Source organism: Peromyscus maniculatus, chromosome 22, assembly GCF_049852395.1.
Source record: "Peromyscus maniculatus bairdii isolate BWxNUB_F1_BW_parent chromosome 22, HU_Pman_BW_mat_3.1, whole genome shotgun sequence".
Classification (NCBI taxonomy): Eukaryota; Metazoa; Chordata; class Mammalia; order Rodentia; family Cricetidae; genus Peromyscus; species Peromyscus maniculatus.
The window spans coordinates 47909457-47931837 of NC_134873.1; positions in this window are offsets into that span (position 1 = coordinate 47909457).

Here is a 22381-nt window from a genome sequence, read left to right on the forward strand (position 1 = left end):
CACAAAGTGGTCTTGGGGGTAAACAAGTTCCTCAAACCAAAGTCCCTGATCTAATCTATGTCTTTCTATAGGGAAGTCCTTATTATGTACTGTTTGCAGTACCCAATAATCCAAGAGCTTCAGGTGTGTCAGAGCATCTTGTGACCAAAGCCATGCAAAGGTTGTCAAGCTGCTTCAGTAAAAAAAAACCAACTCCATAAATCACAGAAAACATACTGATTTCCACCAAGGTTTCAAGGTTAAAGTCCTTCTAGAAAACAACTATTATGTTCTCATGTTTACCCTAGATACAGTGACTCTGCTGGACTCCTACAACACATGTGAGGTCCCTATAGTGAGTTGAATCTCTTAGTGGTAATCCAAGTAGTGCATTTAACTCAACAACCGCTTAAAAATGGGGGAGCATCCTTTTACCAAAATGAAATAAGGAAAATATATTCTACTGAATATTTAGTGGCCAATCTCAATTTTGATACCAGAAGAGGTAAGAAGCATCAAGTAATGTGATATGAAGTCAAAACATGACACAGATTAATAATTAGGATTTTCTATATAGGGCTATCATATTTCTCACTGTAGCATTTCTGATATTGGGATGTGTGATGATTATTCTTGGTTGTTAACTTGACTACATCTGGAATTAACTAACCCCCTCTGACCCGAATGGAGGGCACAGCTGTGAGAGATTTCTGCTTAGTTTTGAAATGGGAAGATCTACTTCTAATCCAGTCTTTGAGGTCCAGATCTAATCTGGGCCATGCCTTCTGCTGGAGGGCTATACAAGGACTTGGAAGAAGGAACCATTTGCTCTTTGCCTGCTTGCTCTCGCCATGGTAGCAAGTCCATTCCTTCACTGGCATTAGAGCCTACTTCTTTAGGATTCTGGCATCTACTAAAGACCAGCTGAGACATCCAGCCTCGAAGACTCAACTACTCAATTCTTGAACATTTTGTTCATAGCCAGCCATTGTAGAATTAGCTGGACCACAGCCTCTATGTCATTCTAATATATATATATATATATATATATATATATATATATATATATATGATATATACAAGATATATATATAAATTAATATATATTAATATATATTAAGCTAAATATATATATATATATATATATATATATATATATTTAGCTTAAGTTTTCCTGCCTTACCCACAGTCAGGACAAATCTTTGTCACCCACCAGTCCCACAGCTGCTCAGACCCAACCAAGTAAACACAGAGACTTACATTGCTTACAAACTATGGCCATGGCAGGCTTCTTGCTAACTGTTCTTATAGCTTACATTAACCCATTTCTATAAATCTATACCTTGCCACGTGGCTCGTGGCTTACCGGCATCTTCACATGCAGCTTGTCATGGTGGCGGCTGGCAGTGTCTCTGACTCAGCCTTCCACTTCCCAGAATTCTTCTCCTTGTCTCGCCTATACTTTCCTCCTGCCTGACTACTGGCCAATCAGTGTTTTATTTACTAACCAATCAGAGCCACACATTTGCCATACAAAACATCCCACAGCATATATACATGCATTCTATAAGTTCTTTTACTCTAAAGAACCCTGACTAGTACAGGATGTTTTGGCATTGTCCATGAGCAGTGGTGGTGCTGGGCTTGTCTGCATCTGAAGAGTCACAAACTTCGTCATTTTAAAACCAAACTCTACACAGGAGGAAAATGTTTTTTTTTTTTTTTTTTTTTTTTTTTTTTAAAAAAAAACCATTTGAAGCCGGGCGGTGGTGGCGCACGCCTTTAATCCCAGCACTCGGGAGGCAGAGCCAGGCGGATCTCTGTGAGTTCGAGGCCAGCCTGGGCTACCAAGTGAGTTCCAGGAAAGGCGCAAAGCTACACAGAGAAACCCTGTCTCGAAAAACCAAAAAAAAAAAAAAAAAAAAAAAAAAAAAAAAAAAAAACCATTTGAGGAAGGAACACAAGAATTGGTTGTATCTTATAATATCCATCAACACCTGAACAAATCAAAATTGTTCATCAAAGCCAGCATAAAAAATTTATAGAGACGTTCCATCTTTTTGAAAGAAAGTTCCATATACAAGAGAAAAAAAAAATGACTGAAAGAAATGCCATATTACCAACCCTCCTGGTAGAAGGGTACAATGATTTATGGATAAAATATGAACCTTACTAACTCTGAGTTGATAAATGAATTATAAGAATTTGGATTTGAATGTGAGCACATAATTCTCTAATTTATTTTGCCCATTCCTTTCCAAGTATGGAAAAGATTGATCCATGATAAAACTCTAGTGTAAACCCAATGCATCTCTAAGCTATGACCGTCAAAAAGTAGGACCTCAAACTTGGAAGAAGACAAAGGAGATGATTACATGTTCTTTCTGCACAATGCTGTGTCTGATTTCCTATCTGCTTGGCCCTTTTGTAGCTCCATAGGAGCAGTTTAGTTTGTGGGTTTATTTCCAGTAGAAATACAAATAATTTATATCCAGTGGGATGATGGGATGAATAATCCCAATAAGTATGTCAAGAGTATTTTCCAACACTAGCTAGTATTTTGTTTCAATCTAGCCAAGCAAGCTTTTAAGTTGCCTTTATGTACACAGCTTCTCAAATCATACCATTCTCTCAGTAATTAATAAGCTGAGGGATGAAGACAGAGCTAGGAGACAGAGCATTTGCCTAGCATGCTCCAGACATTGAGTTCTATCCCCAGCAAATGAAATAAAAACAGAAAGTTAAAAATTAATGGAATAAAATCAATGTTATGTATTCATTCTTATGACAGTTGATTATAATTTTAGTTTTTATATTTTAGGATACTGTCCTCTTAGTAAGTCATAGGTTACTTGGCAATGGTTCTTTAGTGGTACTTAAAAAATGGCCTGACTCCCAAAGAGGCCTCAACGGATTATGTTGCCACTAGAGCATCCATCTGCATCTCATCAGAGAGCCATGGAAAACTGGTTCCTAACCCCTTGTACTTATTTTGTGAGACAGTGTCTCACTACGTACCCCAGGTGTCCTTGAACTCATGAGCCTCCCATCTTTGCCTTCTGCCTGTTGGGGTTGTAGCTGTGTACCTCTATACCTGGCCATCCTTAAGATACATTGAAAAAGCAGGAGTATGGAAACATTCCGCAATAGGTATTTGTCTTTATTTCATCTGTGCAACCTCAGAGACATACTCCTATGTAACTATTTATGATGATGTTTGATATACTGGTATTCATTTCCTGGCCTCCTTTGAAGCTTGGGTGTGGCTATGTGGCGCACTACCCAAGATTGTAAATTAGGAACTAGTGTCTCAAGAGGATAGACTCTGAAGAAAATCCTTTCTGGGGATTGTAGAATATTATTTTAAGGTGTGTTACTTTTGTTTAGGTTGCATTTGTTTAGTTCTGTGAAGCTGTGTTACTGTGCCTGTCTAAAACACCTGATTGGTCTAATAAAGAGCTGAACGGCCAATAGCAAGGCAGGGAAAAAGATAGGTGGGGCTGGCAGGCAGAGACAATAGTAGAAGGAGAACTCTAAGAGGAAAAAAGAAGTAGCCAGAGAAGGAGGAGGACTCCACGGCCAACCACCCAGCAAGCCATGAAGTAAGAAACAAAGAAAGGTATAGAAAAAGAAAAGCCCAGAGGCAAAAGATAGATGGGATAATTTAAGTTAAGGGAAGCTGGCAAGGAACAAGCCAAGCGAAGGCCGGGCATTTATAAGTAAGAATAAGCCTCCGTGATTTATTTGGGAGCTGGGTGGGGGCCCCCAAAAAAGAGCAAAAACAAACAACAGGAGATGGCACTGTTTGTGGTGAGATGGGACAGTCCTCAGATTAGCTGTGGCTGAGGTGAGAGGACTGGGCAGCTCCTAGGATGAGGTGTTGAGGTGGCATCAATCCTGTGCCTGATTGGACAGCTTGGATCCTCTCTAGTGGTACAGCCAAAAGTTGACTCTCCAGCTACCTTGGCAATGTGAACCACTCACTCATCCCTAAACTTCTTTCATCAGCTGTAATGAGTTTCTTGGAACAATGAATACAAACTGGAATGGATAAAGACCAAGAATGTCTACACTGTTTGGGGAACAATTTGTTTTTCTACCCACTCAGGTATTTTGGTGGCTCAAAAATCATCATGTTTGAGATATAATGTTTTAAGGGAGCCCAAAGACCTAGGAAGATAGGAATGTTGCTGAGGATGTTTCCTGGCAACCAGTTTTCCTTTTTTTGTAGGCAGGGCACTTGGGGAGCCCGCCACATATCATGTTTGCCAAAGTGTTCAAGGTAAGCTCAAGACCTTAGCAAAGCAGTGCTGTGAGCAGACCGATCAAAGATAGCCAGTTGTGGAGGGCTAAAGACAGTGAGGAGGACCCAGTGCTCTTGAATTTTCTCCAGGTTCTCTGACTGTTATTGTTCATTCACTGTGTTCTCAGGAGGCTGGTGACAGAGTTGAAAGATGATTGCATTTGAAATCACTCCTTGGCTTCAGTGGTGATCTCAGGATCCCCTAGGGCTACCTGATTATTCTTGGGATCCTAAACACCATGGTTATCTTGTGGTCAAGGGGTAAGAACCTACTTGGTCATGGAATACATTTTTTAGCTAAGTTCGCCCTGTAGTGCAGGCCTAGGGATGCAAGATGCACTTCTTGGGGTATGATGAGAGTTAAAGCGGTTAGCATTGTGCAGAATTTCTGTACCAGTTCCTTGACTTACGGGGAAGAGCCACTATAGTTAGAATGGCCAATAATACACTGATATAGAAATCATGACTTGAGAGGGATAATACACCCTCCCCACCCCCAAATATATAAGTTTACTTAGTGTTAAGACCTCCTGATGATCTGTAGGCTTTCTGGAATCCCTTTAAAATATTCTCATCCTGTTTAAACCAGCCATTTCTGGTTTCATACATGAAGCACCATGATACATTCATACATAATTATCTTCCTGGTGAACTATATGATTTAATAATCCAAGACAGGAAAACGAAGTGGTTACCTTGACAGGTGATGGCATATAACGAAGACAGGCAGCTTCATTTCAGCAGGAGATGCAGATTCCTGTGCTAAAACTTCCCTGAGCCTCCAAAGGCCCTTATCAGTTTACTAAGTAACCAAAAGTCTTGGGGGATTGGACACCAGCAGCACATTTTACTGATTAAAGAGTGTGCATACATCCATTTATTGGACCATGGGCAGAAGTCCCGAGGTTTGGTCAAAATCAGAATGCTGTGTCATTATGGAATAGAGATGTGGGGAAACCTAAACCCCAGATCTCTAGGATGAATTACTCTACCACAAACAAACTCCATAGCTTTCTTTCTGCTACCATTGGCAGACTAGTAACAAGCTTCTAATAGAAAAGATAGTTCTAGGAAGAACAGTTATCTGGAAAACACAATTTGCAGAAAGAACAGCAAGCATACAGTTAGAAGACCATGATACCCTCTGTATAGTAAATGCAGCTTAATGAAAAGAGAGATAATTAAATTCCACTAAAAGAATTAAGATAAAGACTCCTGCTGCAGAAATGACAGAGCCATACATGTCAAGGGCACTGTCTTTGCTTGAATAATAGCATATTCCTGTAAAGTAAAATTTAAATTTCTGTGTTTAGTTTACTTATTGTGGTTTATTTCACATCAAGATTACTAGCAATTAATAATGACTTTCATATTTAAGCATTTGTTCATGGAGCACTGCTTTTTGTTGTTTTTGTTTGTTTGTTTTTGTATTTCTCTGTAAACAGTGGATGGAGCATTGAGAACGTGAAGGGCTACTGATAAGCGAAGACTAGTTTATAAAATCTTTTTGGATTGTATTAGGGAAAGTTGACATTCTACAGGTGCAACAGGGAATTGTTGAAACAGTTTAATTAAGACACGAACCGTTGTATTTTATAATCACAGCTATCATTAAGAAAGTAATTGGGAGGGACCAAGAATAGATTCATCTATATCAAGTAAGAGGCACTGTCTGAGCTCAGGGTAAGCTGAAAGGATTCAAGAGAGTTTTAGGCTGTGAAATGAACCTAGGCACGTGTGTGTGTGTGTGAGAGAGTGGGGAGATGTGAGCTCAGATTCTGGCTTTCAGTAAGTTGACTGGTGCTGCCAACCACTGTCACATATTATTAAGGACAAGACTGGTGTGATGCAAATGATGAGCTCAATAATACAAAGGTTCAGTTGCAACTGTATGCAACACATGCAAGTTCCAGTGTCCCAAAGGCTGTCTGGTACACTAATTTCTGGAAAGAGATCTAAGTCCAAATGTGAGCTTTTCCATCAACATTGGATGGCTGAAGCCAAGTTTTGATGGTTTTTTTTTTTTTTAAAGGCACACAGACAAGAAGGCTGGGGAGAGCTAGCAAGTGGCTGTGGACAAGGTGGGGGAATCCATCTGCAAAACAGGTTGAGAGTCAGTAGACAAGTCAGGACCTGGAGGCAAGGCAGAAGGAGTTACAGGAGGTAGAGTGATCAGCTGAGTTGGGGACTGAGAAGTCAATGATGACTTGAGCAACTGGGCTCTTTGTGGGAGTTGTCACTAGGGAAGAGAGTTGAATTGTATCAAGCCACTTCTCTCTCTCCTGCCCTCTTTCCTCCACCACAGCATCCTCCTCCTTCTGGACTTCCTTCTTCCTTTTCCTTCTCCTCTCTTCCCTTCTTCACCCTTCTCTGACCTCTCAAAGTCTCATGATCCAGAGAATGTTTGGAGACTCAACTCCAACTCTCGCATGCCAGGTTTGCTCTTTGTGGTGACACTTTGATGCATTCAAGACAGTTTCTTGTCCCAGTTCAACTATCCCTACCTTCTTCAGGTGACTGTTCCAGGATGAGCTTTCTGGAAGGGACAGAAGAGCCTCTGGATTGTGGGGAAGTCGGTAGGGAAAGGACGGATCTTTCAGTAGTATTCTAAATGCCGGGATTGAGGGGGGACTTGAACATCAGGTCTGGGGATAGAAGGGTTCTTGAATATTAAGAAGAGAAAGGAGGCGAGTAGAAAAACAAGAGCAACTACATCAATTAAGAACTTAGCAACAGAATAAATGCAAAAGGAAGAGAAATGTTCAGAAGCACAAATATGGAAATGAACTCTTGAGGTTGTAAAATCAGGAAAGCTTGAGCTGTAGATGTCAGGCTGGCAAGCGAAGTTGGGGAGAAGCCACAGACCTGTGGGGTTTTCTTGAGGGCCCAGACTAAGACTTCTCTCTGTTTTCACCCCCTTCTCTCCGATATTCTCTGTTTAGGTCATTTTTTCCAACCCCATTTGCTACGCATTCATTTATTCATCTACCATTCGATTAAGCCAACATTTGCTGAGCATTCACCATGCATTAAGTAGTGGACACACAGATGAAAAGACAGCCTCCTTGGCTTTACACTGTGCACAACAGGACTAGACTCCTCATCCACAGGCCTTATCCACTAGGCTGTGATGGAGTGCAAGTCCTGTTGACATCCTGCAGGAGGAGAAGTCACCCTGGGTCACTGGTGAACAAAGTTCAATGGCTCCTTCATCATAGATTAGGTCCCTTCCTCTGGGAAGCACTGGAGTGCTGATCATCTCGGCTGAGTGTTTTCTTACAAAGCCTTTGCGGATGATGTCTCTGGGAACTGTGTATTAGATTTTTTTGACCTCTTGTTCAGAACCTCTCAGCTGGGTATTTTGTTCTAGTTCTTAATAGGTTGCACATTCTGGACTTAATATCTTCCTCTGTCTTAGGCTGTTTCATCTCATAAACTCATTAAGTTGCAGACTTAGAATGAACAGTTCATCTCTTTGTCTGTTTCTTATTCGCTGGGAAAAAAAAGTAAGAAATCAAAGAAACCCTAACCTCCTTGCCTCTGGCCAACTCAATGACACCAATGATGAAGTAGGTGAGAATGATATATGAAATAATGTCACTTTATAAACCAGGATAAGAATCCAATCCCTAACGTCTTTTTGTAATTATAGACAACAAGAATCTGACTCTTATGACTTCAAAATTAAACATTCAAGTCTGCTGATAATTGAGCATCTTAAGTTAGTGGAAAAAATATTCTGGGAAATAAACCAGCACATGTAGAAAACCACTCAAGTGCATTAAGCACTTTAAAGGGTATATTACTAGCATTGTTGTAAGTGGACACTGACAAAAATCTACTATTCAGGGAGTCTGATTTTTTTTTTTCAGGAAGAAATTTTGTTTTAAATTTTGTCTATTGAAGAAGGTCAAGATGTTGTCCTAATCCCCAAATAAAGCTTCAAAATAAGATTAATCCATTAAACAGAAATGGTACATTTTTTAGCTTAAAAATGCATACTTTATGCTCAGTTTATGGCTCTGATTTCAAGCATTGAGTCATGTTTGATAATAAGTGGGTAGCTATGTGCTTTCCTTAATATAATGTATTCCTCTTGCAGAATGTAAAACTCAATAGTCAAAGTGATATACAGTGTAAAATTAGGGAGATATGCAAAAATAATGTGCCAAAGGGCTTATCAAAGGAAGGTTAATATCAATGTGTAAAGGACGTTAAATGGGCCTCTTATTTCCCTCCACTTCAACTGAGGGACAATATGGTAGACATTTGACACCAAAAACTGAATATGAAATAAATATCATACGGAGAAGCTGCCAAAGCTAAGCTCCGAACAGTACACATGTTTGAAACTCTAAAGCATCCCAGCGGATTAGGGAGAAGGGAGCGTGAGAGTGGGGTGTGTGTTTGTTTGCATTTTAATTTGTAAACTGGCGTCCATTTTTGAGCTCTCTCGGACTCAGCAATGAAAGCAGGATGGAGTAAGAACTGAGCGGAAAAGAAACAGAGCAGAATGAATCTGGCCGAACAGAGCAAAAAGAGGAAACATTTGCACACAGCTACAGACAGCATCTTTTCATTTAGTGAGGGGACAAACGCCAGCTCAACACAGTCCCTGTCTGCTTCTCTGTGCTTGGAGGCTGGCCTTGGTGGCCTCCGCTGCCCTAGAACCCCTGGAGTTTGGGTTTGCCTAGCGGGAGACCATATGGCTACTTCCTTGGTCTTGGCCCTGTTTTAATGGTGGCCATTTTCTTCCAGGGTTGTAACTCCCATTGAGCTCCCTCCCTCTATGGCTGATGCTTTCCCTGAGCTCTGGTACTATTTCCTACCCACTTCTTCTTCAGATATCAAGGTGCTAAGCTTGTGCGATGGCTAGTCTCTGGGTTTCACAAAACCCACTGGGATTTCCCCTGTCTCCACTAGGCCTCTGCAAAGTCCACATTAACAATCCCCTTCATCTAAAAAAAAAAAAGAGAACAAATATTCATTTATTTCATTTTATGTATATGAGTGTTTTGCCTGTATGGATGGATGTGCACCACATGTGTGCCTGGTGCGCACAAAGGCAGGAAGAGGGCATTGGGTCACCTGGAATTAGAGGTATGAGCTTCTGTGTGGGCGCTGGGAACTGAGCCAGGGCCCTCTGCAAGAGCAGCCAGGGCTCTCGTAGGTTGAGCCATTCCTGCAACCCAACAATCTCCTTCATAACCCTAGCTGAGTGGACCATTTGTCTCCTGCTGCGATCCTAACTGATAGAGGATGCCAACTGCATGCCTGAAGGATTCAGAAACTTGAGTGATATCCTCAGTAATAATGATAGTTATAGTGTGGGCTTCCTACATCTCTCCACATCTTAGAATTACATGGCTTGCTTAGTTTTGCCTCCAGTGTCATTTGGCAACAAGCACTCATGCATGCTTCTTTCAATGCTTTTTGATTATAGAAGCTCGTTTCCGGGTGCGCCTGCCAGAGAGAACTCTGACCCGTCCTCTCTTTCCTAGACTCTTGCTGGGCGGACATTTGTGATACACGTTACGCTAAAACCTTGAACCTGACCTCTGACCTCAGAAGCCTTGGCAGTGGCTCTTTTGTTCACACACCTAAGCTGCTGTGTCAGAGGAATTTTATGCTTTCAAATCCGGATCCAGCAACTTGAAGCTGGGCGGGACAAAATTCATAATAAGGAAATAAGATGGAAACCGCAAAATCACCTGCTAACCAACATTTGCTAAAATCAAGTCTCAGAAATACAGTGTTAATTCAAGCCTCAGAGGCATGCCAGGTGTGACAAACGAGCCTTCTGTGCTGTGGAGGTTGACAGATTCTGACCTTATGGGAAAAGGAAATGGCCAATCTCAAACCTCAGCTCTTTCCAAAAAGGAAAGCTGTGTCTTCTGGCTCGAGACCAAATGGCCTGACTTGGGATCTGTTGCAGGATTCGGTGTTATTAATTTCTATGGCATTTTGCCACAAAACCAGGGCATACATACAAATATAGTCGGTTAGTGTTTTCAGGTGAATTGAGGTTTAAACTAATGGATCAAAATATACGCCTGTTCTGACGCCATAAACATGGTGCAAATTAATAACCTGATCCATACACCTATGCGAATAAAACTTATGGCTGCAGAAATGCCTCAGCGGGTAATGCACTCACTGTACAAGTGTGAACACCTGAATTCAAATCCCCAGAATCCCTGTAAAGTCAGTCATGGCTGCACCCACGTGTAATACCAATACTTCCACAGTAAAATGGGGGGCAGTCACCGTAAGCCCACGGGCCAGCTAGCCTGATGTATGCAGGGCTGAATAACAAGACCCTATCTGAAATGAGAACTGGCACCCAAGATTGTCCCTCTGATCTCCATGTGTACTATAATGTGCACACACATGAACATATGCACACAGTACAGGCATCATGCATGTACACATGTATTAAAAAAAAAGGAGCCATGGCTCCTTTGGATAAAAGCAACGGCTGCTCTTCCAGAGAACCTGGATTTGATCCCTAGGACCCACATGGCAGCTCACAACAATCTTTAACTCCAGTCCTGGGGAATTCAATGTCCTCTTCTGGCCTCCAAGGGCACTGCATACATGTAGTGCAGACATACATACTGGCAAAGTACTGGGGTATACATAATTAAAAGAAAAAGAATAAAGGTTATTCTTTATTTAATAAAGAATAAATTCTTTATTTAATAAATGGAAGGGGCTACTTTCCCAAACAGGCTCTGGCAGCCGTTAAAGTTAGCAATGAATGGTTCTGTTCTCCTTCAGGAATGCACCTCTTGTTTCTTTCAGATTAGGCATGGCCATGTGCTTTACTTTGGCTGATGAGACATGAGAGAACATGGCAGGGGGACACTCAGGCGGAAGCTTTGTGTGTCAGTGTGCCATGCACCACACGTTCTTTCTACCAAAATGTAGCAAGGCCTCTGTTGAAGTGATTCCACTCACAGCCTAGGAGGCCCACCCTTACGTGAGGATGAGGGAGCAGTACCTACCACCCCAAGATGATCATATTGCATGGATACAATGTGGCCTTGTTATTTAAAGCCAGTGAAATTCTCTCCTGTGAAACTGAGCCCATACATAAAGTAATAAGTTCCTAAAAATGTCACCTTAAAACACACGCACAAAAAAACCTAAACCCATAACTGGATGAGAAGCAATGTCATCGAGGGTTGCATTTCTCATGAAGAACTAAGCAATATATAAATCTAACAACAAGAGATAATTCACAGATATTACACATATAAATATTTTTTATGACGATGGGTCATAAAACCAAAACTGGAACGGCTATAAAGTTTTGTTATCATTTAGAAGAGTCTTAGGCAATGCGTCCTAATTCTGTAAGAAGCCCCAACTGGTTTGGGCCTTCAACTTGGCCTGTCAGGATCGCGGAATTCTCGATGATGGATGTGTATGGTGTCTGCTTTCTCTTCTGAGATCTGAAGAGCTCTGGTGGAGGGCAGGGGATGGAGATGTGGGCAGTGGAAAGGATTTGAATTTCCCATCACTTTAAAAAGTCAATGTTAACTCTTACCTTACAAGCAATATACCTGCTGGGTCCTCAGATGATTCCAACTACTATCCAAAAGCAGCCGAATAGTTCCGAGCTTCACACAGTATTTCTGGTCCATGCACTTGCAGGGCAGGGGTTCTGGGTGGGTTTGCCTGGTACACTAGCTGTTTTTTGGGTTTTTTTTTTTTTTTTTTTTTGCGGGGGAGGGCGGTTCCTTTCTCTTTCTTCTTTCCACCAAGCACACATTTAAGGTGAAGAAACATGACCCTGGAGAATGTAGGGGATACACAGAGATAGTGACTGTCACCTCTGCTTTGAGGATAGTGGCAGAGACTTGTTTGTTGATAAACCATCTGGTTATTTTTTTTTTTTTTTAACATTAAGTAACACGGATTTTCCTCCCACAAGGCTCCTGTTGTCCGTTCCAAGTCCTAGAAGCTCTGACCTGTCAGAAATCACAAGACAGTTCGAAGTAACCCAGTGGGACTCCCAAGTGTTTTCAGTGAAGCATTGGTGTTGATTTTCTTTGAGTTGTCTATTGTAAAGCTCAGAGGACAGAAATGAATTTGTGGATCTTTGCAGAAAAGATGCTGAAAAATCCTATCTAATGACAAACATCCTCCAGAGATTGGGTGCCCTGAAAGACATCAATTGTTTTTTTGTTTTTTTTTTTAATATAAACCTGACTTCTGAAACATTTTTTTGGAGCCTCTCCTAAGGTCTGTTTACATCATTTAATTACTGAGTTCTGTAGAACACTTGACAGATATTCTTTCAATAGTTGAGGGCACACCATGAACTGTCTTCTTGCAGGCTGTATTTACCAGGTCCTATTTCTGTGCCAGTAATGTGGAATTAGCGGACCACGGAAGTTAGCTCTTTCGTATGCCTAGGTCTCTGGCGGGACCATGCCCTGCCATGTTAAGAGGGTAGAAAGGCTAAAGTTTGTGACTTAGTTGTAGATTCTCACTTTAGAGATGATGATGGATATTTTCTAATTGGAACATCGATTATGTTAGTAGCTTTCTCAGCTCCAGCCTCTATGGCTGTATGAAGCAGTTACTCAGTAGCTGACTGAACTTGTGTGAAATAAGAAGACTTGTCATATCCTGTGATGACCCCCCTCCTTTACTACCCTGGACAGATGTACGTGTTTTGTTGTTTATGTTTTATATCTATAACTAAGTAGTATTTTCTTTGTCTATCTGGCTAGATTAAGAGTTATGGAGCCCAGAGAAGATGAACTTGGGGAGAAGAACTTGTTGGATATATGGAAGACAAAAAAAAAAAAAAAAAAAAAAAAAAAAAAGATTTTAAAAGTGAACAATACTCAGAGTTACAAAGGGTCTTACAGTTGAGCCAGAAGTCAGAGGGCCCGGAAAAACATTGTGGGACAAGAGATCTGATGTCATCATCACCACTACCATCATCATCCCTATTGTTCTTTGTTTGTTTAGGACAGGGTCTCACCCAGTACCCCGGGTATCCTGGAACTTACTATGGAGAGTAGGTTGTACTGGATCTATCTGCTAATCTGAGTACTAAGTACTGAGTACTGATTCTGAGTACTGCGAGCAAAGGCATATACCACCATACCCCATCCGTCACTACACTATTGGTTTTTTAAAAATTATTATTTCTACACCAGCCTGATGCAGTGTTTGGTACTTACAACAAGCTTAGCCACGCCCTTAAAATTGATGTTTCTGATTGGCTCAGGTCCTAAGTGAAAGAGATAGTTTGAGATTTGAAATAGAAAGAAAGAAAAATGGCGTGGCGGGGGGGGGGGGGGGGAACCTGGAGAGATGGCTCAGTGGTTAATAGCACTGACTGCTATTCCAGAGGACCTGAGTTCAATTCCCAGCACCCACATGGCAGCTCACAGCTGTCTGTGACTCCAGTTCCATAGCAAAACACCAATGCATGTAAAATAGAAATAAGAAAGAAAGAGAGAGAGAGAGAAAGGAAGGAAGGAAGGAAGGAAGGAAGGAAGGAAGGAAGGAAGGAAGGAAGGAAGGAAGGAAGGAAGGAAGGAAGAAAAATGGTAGCGAAACCATGGCCAAAGGATCCTTTAGGAGACTGAGCAGATGGACAGAGACATGTTGGACAAACCGTGGTCAAGGAGATTTGCCTCCTTAGCCAGGCTGAACTTGGTGTCCGCTCTGTGTCCCAGAAAGAGCAGAAGGCTGAGAGTGTGGAGGTAGGAGCTCTGCTGGAAACAGCCCTGGTGATAGAGTAAGCGTCTCCTTAGAGAAGAACTGAAACCCATCCCCAGCTCCACCTCCATCCCAGGGAAGCTGAGTCCACAAGGAAAACTGTGAAAGTGTCTGCAAAGTCATGGTCTACTCAGTGTAACTCTGCGATCACATGGTTGTAGAGGCTGTAGAGAAATTCTTCATGCTCCTTCTTTACATTGCATCACAGTAGAAATTTCAAGCCTATATAGGTCTTTTAGGAGAGTTTTGTTTTTTTTTTTTTAATCATCAAAGCCATCTTAGAAAATTTAACTTAAGAAAATTAAATCCCTTGAGATCCATTTTCGTATTGTGGGATGGCGGGCTTACCCCTAGGTTTCTGTTCATCATTGGATGAAGGCAGGTGTTTGTGAACCTTGGTCTCCATAAATGTCAGCAGGGGCCTCTGTCCTTCACACAAGGGCTGATTTGTTTGGACTGTTTGGACTGAGTTAGCTGATGGTCTGTGACAAGTAGCTCCGGATGTTTTATAAACAATTATCCTGACAGTTTGACGGATGAGGATAACATTTGGGTATCATCTGCTCTGCTAAGAAAGACAGATGATCGCTTCTGATGGAAATAACCACTAGCAATTTGGAAATGGAGAAGCCAGAGCCTGAGGCTCACACTGTCCAAGAGTGTAGGACCAAATCAGAAACCACTCAAGACAACGTTCCATGGCCTGGATCACAGTCCGATCTGGGCATGAGCTGGGAGTTACAGAGTGCCTGCTGTATTTTAGAAACACCTGACTTCTGCTGTGCTGTTTCTGAGGGAAACCCAGAGGAAGGGAGACAGTCCAGCTAGGAAAATAGAAAATCAGCAAGCTAGCCTCGGCCCTGGGATTCACTTAAACTCACATCACGTTTTATCATTGATGTTTAAGCTTTATGTCCTGTTTTATCAACTGATTGATTTAAAAATATCCCAAATCACATCGATTAAAAATGTCTAATTAAGTGCATTCTAGAATAGTTGTAGACTTCGAGAACCGTTACTGCTGCTTTATAAAGCCTCCATCACTTCCAAAGGGGATTACTTCTTCACATACAGTCACTATTCTTCCTCCCCACCACAGACTCTGGGGACCACTATTCTACTAGATTCATGGATTTGCCTATTCTGGACATTTTATGTGATTGACATCAGGATATTTAGTTTCCAAGTGTCTGGCTTAATTAACTTGGGTTTCTTTTTTGGGGGAATGGGTGGGGTGGGTAGGTAGTTTTTCTGAGGTTCATCCATGTTTTGGCATACATCAACATTTTGTTCCTTTTTTGCCCCACCCCCAACATCCCATTTTGTAAATTTTGCTCCATCCATTCATTGATTGGGATTTGGGTTGCTTCTGCTTTGGGTCATTTTAAGTGGAGCTTGGTGAATATTCTTTTGTGGGTTTTTGTCTATTGCTGTACATTGTCTATTGATCTGGGTGTAGACTTAGGAAATAAACCTCAGGGCAAATAGTGACTCTATACTTCACTTTTATTTTCTGTTGTGTTAAGGACAATGCACAAGGCTTTGTGCATTCGAGGCAAGTACTTTACTACTGAACTGCACCCCTGGTCCATTATTTACTTTTAAAGGAACCATACTTTAGATTTTCAAACAAACTGGATGAGGATGGTTGCCATCAGCCCCGCTGAATCCTTTGAGGAGATGATGGTGCTGCTGGAAGCTGTATGGGCCATGTAGACTGTGGGATGGTGTAAGTGAGGACTTCCCCTGTGTGTTTGAGTCTATAAAAGCCCCAGGAATGTAAGTTCCTTTTCAGGAGGGAGATGCATCAATGCTGTGGCTGAGGAACGAACGCTGTTCCCACTAGTTATTGGGAGTGGAGCCAAGTATTTGACAGACGGGGTGACTTTCCCTATTAAAAAAAAAAAATCAGGGGCCAGGCAGCAGTGGCGCGTGCCTTTAATGCCAGCACTTGGGAGGCAGAGCCAGGCAGATCTCTGTGAGTTAGAGGCCAGCCTGGTCTACAGAGCGAGATCTAGAACAGGCACCAAAACTACACAGAGAAACCCTGTCTCGAAAAACAAACAAACAAAAAATTAGGCCACCCAGAGACACATGTTCATGGCTCCTCAGTACCTACATATTCTCAGATTGCTCTGAAGGGAACATAGCATGACCTTGGCTCTCTTGGCTATAATAGATCAGCCCAAGGAATACTGTTAACACAATACTCAAGAATGCTTTAGTCCACTACTAAGAGCGATTTATTGTGGACTGTGATTATACCTGGCACTGTCTCCCCCAGGAGAGGCTAAAACAAGGCTAAGTTGGCTCTCAGTGTACATATGCGATTCTTCTTGGGAAGGAAGAAGCACCTCCTTTGCCTCCCCTTCCATCCCTAGGTGTTGTTTATCAAAAAAGTCTTGATGGATGAACCCTACTGGAGAAATGATAGGATTTCCTGTGGTCACGTGGTAATTCTGAGAAAAACAAACACAAACACAAAACAAAGTGATGTGGGCATCATTCAAATATACTTCAAAGAGCAATGAGTTACCGAGACAAGTCACCCAGCCTTCTAGATTCTGGCTTCAGAAGAGCGAGTCTTTCTGGAAACCAGATGCCTCGGTGATTTGATTTCTTTCTGGTATATGACTCACGTGGAATAATTTTAAGAAATGAGTGTGGACTGAACAGGTCCTGCTTTCTCTGCAGCTGAGTCTGGATTCAGGAAGATGAAGCTGACTCGGTATTTTTTTTTTTTTTTTTCAGTCTTAATTCAATTCAGCACAGCAGGATCTGGATGAGGCAGCAAATCAGGAAGCAGAGGAACCCACGGGGAAAATGCAAAAAAGGAGACGTTCTGGTTCAGCTCAGAGTTAAACCAGCACCAGGGTTAACGCTGACATGGAAACATTATGCAAATCAGCAAACATATTGGATAACAGAAAGAAGAGGCATTCGAGAAGCTCGCGGAGTCTTGTTCAAAGGGTAATGTTTGAATTTCCTAGAAATCGGTGCTCTTATTTCTTCAGAGAACAGTAAGAGTAGAGTACGGGCTTGGTTCTTAGTCTCTGCACATCAATTTAATATTTTGTTAACAGTAGCATCTCAAGTTTGTTTTTTAAAAAGAGTTCAAACCCCAGAATTCTTTGGATTCAATGCCATGGGGTAATTTAGAGCAGACGCGCTCTGCACTAGCATTCAAAGCTAGCTATATTTGGTATAGAAACCTTCTTTCCCCCCCAGTTGGTCAAATCCAACACATTTGAAAGTAAGTGAACCTGACATAAATATTTGAGCAGGGCAGAGGCACAGAGGCGGGTCTTCCACACGCTGGAGAGTCCGCGTGGAATAGCCTCCAAGTGATAGTGTTTGAGCTCCCTTTTGAATGTCTAGAGTGATCTTTGAAAATTAAGCACAATGCCTAATGATTTATGAGAGCTGACTGTGTGTGCCAGGCAGTGTTTGCGCGTTTCATACGTATCAATTTCGTGAATACTCAGAACAGTCCAGAGGGCGTGATAGATGCCCGCTACCCTCAAGTAGTTCAGAAAAGAGAGAAGAAAGAAGAAATGGAGGAAACACAGAAGGAAGATGACAAGGCCGTTGAGAAAAGAAGGAATCAGAATGAAAATAGGATTTCTTACACTAACTGAACAACTTTCTCTAGGCTAAAATTACATTAAAATAAACCTCTATCAAAAATGCTCCCAGAGGTTGATGATACGACTCAGTCAATAAAGGACTTGCTATGCAACTGTGAAGACCGGAGTTCGATTCCCTAGAACCTGTGTAAAAAGTGGGTGCAGTCGCATGGGTCTGCAATTCCAGTCTTGGAGGTGGGGGAGACAGGCAGAGTCAAGTGGGGGAGGGGCTTGTTTGCCAGGCAGTCTAGCTAAATGAGAGAGATCCGGTGTCTGTAAGAGGCCTGTTTCCAAAAACAAGAGGGCAAGCAAGGGAAGAACACATCTGATGTCTCCGTCAGTTCTAGATATTCACCTACATATATGTGTGTTCTCACACGCACACACACACACACACACACACACACACACACTATTCCTGTGAAGAAGGCATTATTATTGTTGCCATTTTAGAGATGAAAACCAGGAGGCACCAATAGGTTACATGGTTTGCTTTGGGTTCCCTGGTACCACACGGCACTGTCAGGGTTCCTTATTATTGTTCAGTGAGAACAACAGAGAGAGAGAGAGAGAGAGAGAGAGAGAGAGAGAGAGAGAGAGAGAGAGAGAGAGAGAGATTACTAGTTGCATAATTATCATTTCTATCTTTTTGCATGCTCCCATCTGTAAACTGAATATGTCCTTTCGAAGTTGGTAGGTTCACATCCTAAACCTTCAGTGTGATGGTATTTGAAGCTGGAGCCTTTAAGAAGTCATGAGGAAAGGGGATTGATATTTTTTTGAAAGAGGCACCAGGAAGACCCCTTGCTCATTCTAGCATGAGAACACAACAGTCAACTATGAACGAAGAATCAGCTCTCATCAGACAGGGCAAACACTAGTGTTTTGATCTTAGTCTTCCCGTCCTCTTGAACTGCGAGAAATAGACCTCTGTTATTTACTAACCATCCATCCATTTTATAGTAGTTTTTTTACAGGAGTCCTGGCAGACTCTGGAAGGTGCTCCAGAAATGTAAGTGTAACCATGCCATTGAGCTTACATTTAGATGCTTGGGAAAATGTAGTGGATGTGGCGGTTGATGACGAGAAGTAGAAACGGATCGCCAAGAGGGGACTAAGACGTCATTTAGTCCGGTGCCCTATGGTCCACGTATCACAGATGGTCCATATATCTTTAGCAGCTCATGGTGTTATAAATACAGAAAGGGTAAACATTCAGGGACTTTTCTAACAACATTGCTTCAACAGTCAAACATTATTATTTTTTTTTCTGACAATTCGTTTTTTACTGTTTCCCAAAGCTTTGCTAGGAGGGAAGGAAGGAAGGGGAGAAGCTCTGTTCCTTCATCACAGATAGTTTGGGAAACACTGGTCTCCTCACCCTCTCTCTTCGCAGATGAGAAGGCCACGGCTCAGAGAAGAGAAATGCTCACTTGGGCTCTTCTAACCAGTGGCTCCAGGAGGACAGTGAGGGAACTGGAGCTGGGCACTCCGGTGCCAGATCTGCTATCTTGTAGATCTCTGAGGGAGGCTGCTTGCTTTGCGCTCTCACAGATCCCAGGCCACTAAAAAGACTGCCCAGGGTCCTTCCTTCTTCTCTCTTCAGATAGTCTTTGGAACCAGATGGAAGTCAGAATGCTGGCTGATGGCTTCCATATCAATCTTCATGGAATTCAGGCTCTGGGAGAGAAAGAGACTTCTCTGGAAGCATGCTGTCGAAACCTCCTGTTGCCCACCTCCGCCATGCACGTGCTCATTATTACTTGGACCAGGTTGGTCAGTGGTGAGAATAAATAGAAACCTGGGTGACTGGGAATGTTTCTCAAGGATATGGCACCTTTTTAATCCCACAGAAGTTCATAAATTGTCCAGCTGTGCCAAAGGCACATGCTTTGCAGGCTGTGGAAGCCAACTGGCACTCTACACGGAACAAATGGAAAATTCTGGCTGTGGGAGCCAAAAGGAATTCCTTACCTTAATTAAGAATGAAGTCTGCAATATTGCAAGTCCAGGTAGACAAGGCAGAACCTGATCTCTGACTTCATTAAAACAAACCATGCTTAATTAGAACTTGGTCAACTCAAATTGGACACGATCAAGATGAACGAATTTGGCCTAGTTGAGGAATTGGAAACGTATCCATTAACCCTTGGTCCTGAGAGTCGTTTTACACGCTCTCAGCTGGCTAGGCGACAAAGGTGATGTTTTTCCCAAGGGAATGTGAAAACACCACTTCTGTAGCGGAAGAAGACTCTGGTCCACTTACAGTCCTCTTGCTTTTATAACTATGGAGGCTCCACGTCACCCCAGAGTTTAAGATCTCAGTCTCACTCTCTGACTGCTTGTGAAAGGGAAATCAGAAAACTATGTGGAACAGAACGTGTCTCAGGTTGAAGAGCTTTATATGAATGAAATATAAATAAAGCCAGAGGAAGGAGGCATTTCAGAAAACCAAATAAACACATTTAACATGATGTGTCCCCTCAGACAGTCCCTCCCAATCTCCTTGCTCTGTAGCCATGACTTCTGCTGATAACCCAGATGCCCCGCATTTCAGCAAGATGCTTGCATTTCTCTCGTGTTTTTTGTTTGTTATTTCTGTTGGAAACATGAAAGCCACATTAGCTCGCTGGAAATCCTAGAGGAATTCAGGAAGAAAAAGATCAAATGTTTGACAACAAACAGCGAATCCCATGTAAATAAATGACTATCCATGAAAGCAAGAATAAGCACTTTGAGTGTTTAAAGTTAGGACAGAAATGATTAGAAGGGTGACCTCTTGGTTGAGGGGAGTAGAGGGGGTGGGGGTGGGAATTGTTATTCCAACACAAAACTTGGCAAGTCTTAGATGACCAGGCAGAGATTAGGAGACACATGAGAGCTGACATTTTCTGTTATGGAAGTTGTTTCGTTCTTGGCTTCAGAAAATGGAGCTGGAATAATCTACTTTTTACAAAGTCCTGCAAATGAAGTGGCTTCAGTTAGGTCCTAGCTGTTGAAGGATTGACTCTTCTCTGTCGCCTTCATATGTGCTGCGAATTTGGAAACTGGAATTTTAGTTGTCTTTCTTTAGTTCACCAGAGCACCATCACCCAGACTCGTGGGTCTGTCAGAAGAGTCAATTCTGTCCTGGCTAAGCCCTCTCCATCTCAGGATCCTGTGAGAGTCGCCACATGATGACACTTAGAAAATATGAGATCATCTTTACATGATGAGGGAACAATTAGATCCAATGCTGGGACCTAATTTCATATTTTTTTTTTCCCACAGATTTTGCTTGGCGTTCTTACCGCTTCTATCTGAAAAGCTGATAGTTACCAGGGACTGTGGCCAGCATGAGGGAGAATGTGTCAATGCTGGCTGTGGTGGCCATAGCAACATGTCTGCCTCAGAATAGATCCAGCATGGATGGACAAACAGAAAAATGTTCAAGAAGACTCGAGGCTGACGGAGAGCAAAGGTGAGACCAGGGCCATCCATCACAAACTCTTAATGGTCAATAACAGGATGGTCACATCGTCATTTGATTTTCCAACACATTATCGACTTGGCTGAGCAAATCATTACTGGGGACTTATCAGTAGCTGGCAACTTCTCAAAGACTATGGGTGGGAAGGACCCTCATTTCTCACAGCCCCAGACGGGACTGACTTACAACGTCCATCAGCCAGGGTATCCGGCGCCAGTTCTGTGTGAATGGCAGCCGAGGCATCCCACATCGTGGAGAAGATGTATTTCTAAGATACAGTTCTTATTCACAAAAGTAGTTCAGAGCTGGTGGCAAAGATGTGTAATCCCATCTTTCTAATGTAATGAGAGCCGCTTTATGATTGAACACAACATTTGCTTACATCATTGGACACATAGCAGTTGAGCTGATGCCCAACTAGAAACTTCACCCTTACTGACTCGTGTTCATGGTACTGGAAGATATTCTGCATTCTACTAGAGGAGAAACTTAATTATCAATATCTCCCAGCTAAAAATCCTATGATTTGCAACAATGATCTGTCTGCAAGATATACTGGTATAACATAACATAACATAACATAACATAATATAATGATAGTGGCACAAATGTTATGGGAATAACAAATCACTTTTTGATTGGATTTAAGGCACACTCCATGAGATGGACCCCATACCTGACACTTCCAAAGTGGCCAAGAACCTGATACTAGATCGGTTGTGGGCCTAGGGGAAAACCTACTACTATTCTGTTAGAGGAACATAGCAATAAAATGACCCCTAATGGCATACTGCCATACCCATAGATCAGTGTCTCACTCAGTCCTCATCACAGAAGTATCTTCTTGCAGTGTATGGATACTAACATAAAGACTACAACTAGACAATGTGCATAGAGTGAAAGACTTTGGAGCACCTAGTCCTAAATGGTATGTCTTCATCATATCCCCCTCTTCTCAAGACTCAGGGATCTATGTAGAAGAGGAGGCAGAAAGATTGTCAGAGCCAGAGGAACGGATGACTGAGAAAACAGTGTCTTCCAGATAAAACAGGACTGATAGATGTATGAGTTCACAGAAACCCTGGCAAAATCCCAAAGAGGTCTTCTGCTTGTGCAGATTCAAGCCGGACAGGGTCCAAGCACTGAGAGGTAGAAGTGGACATGTGGTCCTACCCCTAAGAAAGAAGCAACTTGGAACTGATACCTGCTGGCAAAGGGAAAAACCAGCTTTCTCCAATGGATGGTCACTGAGTATAT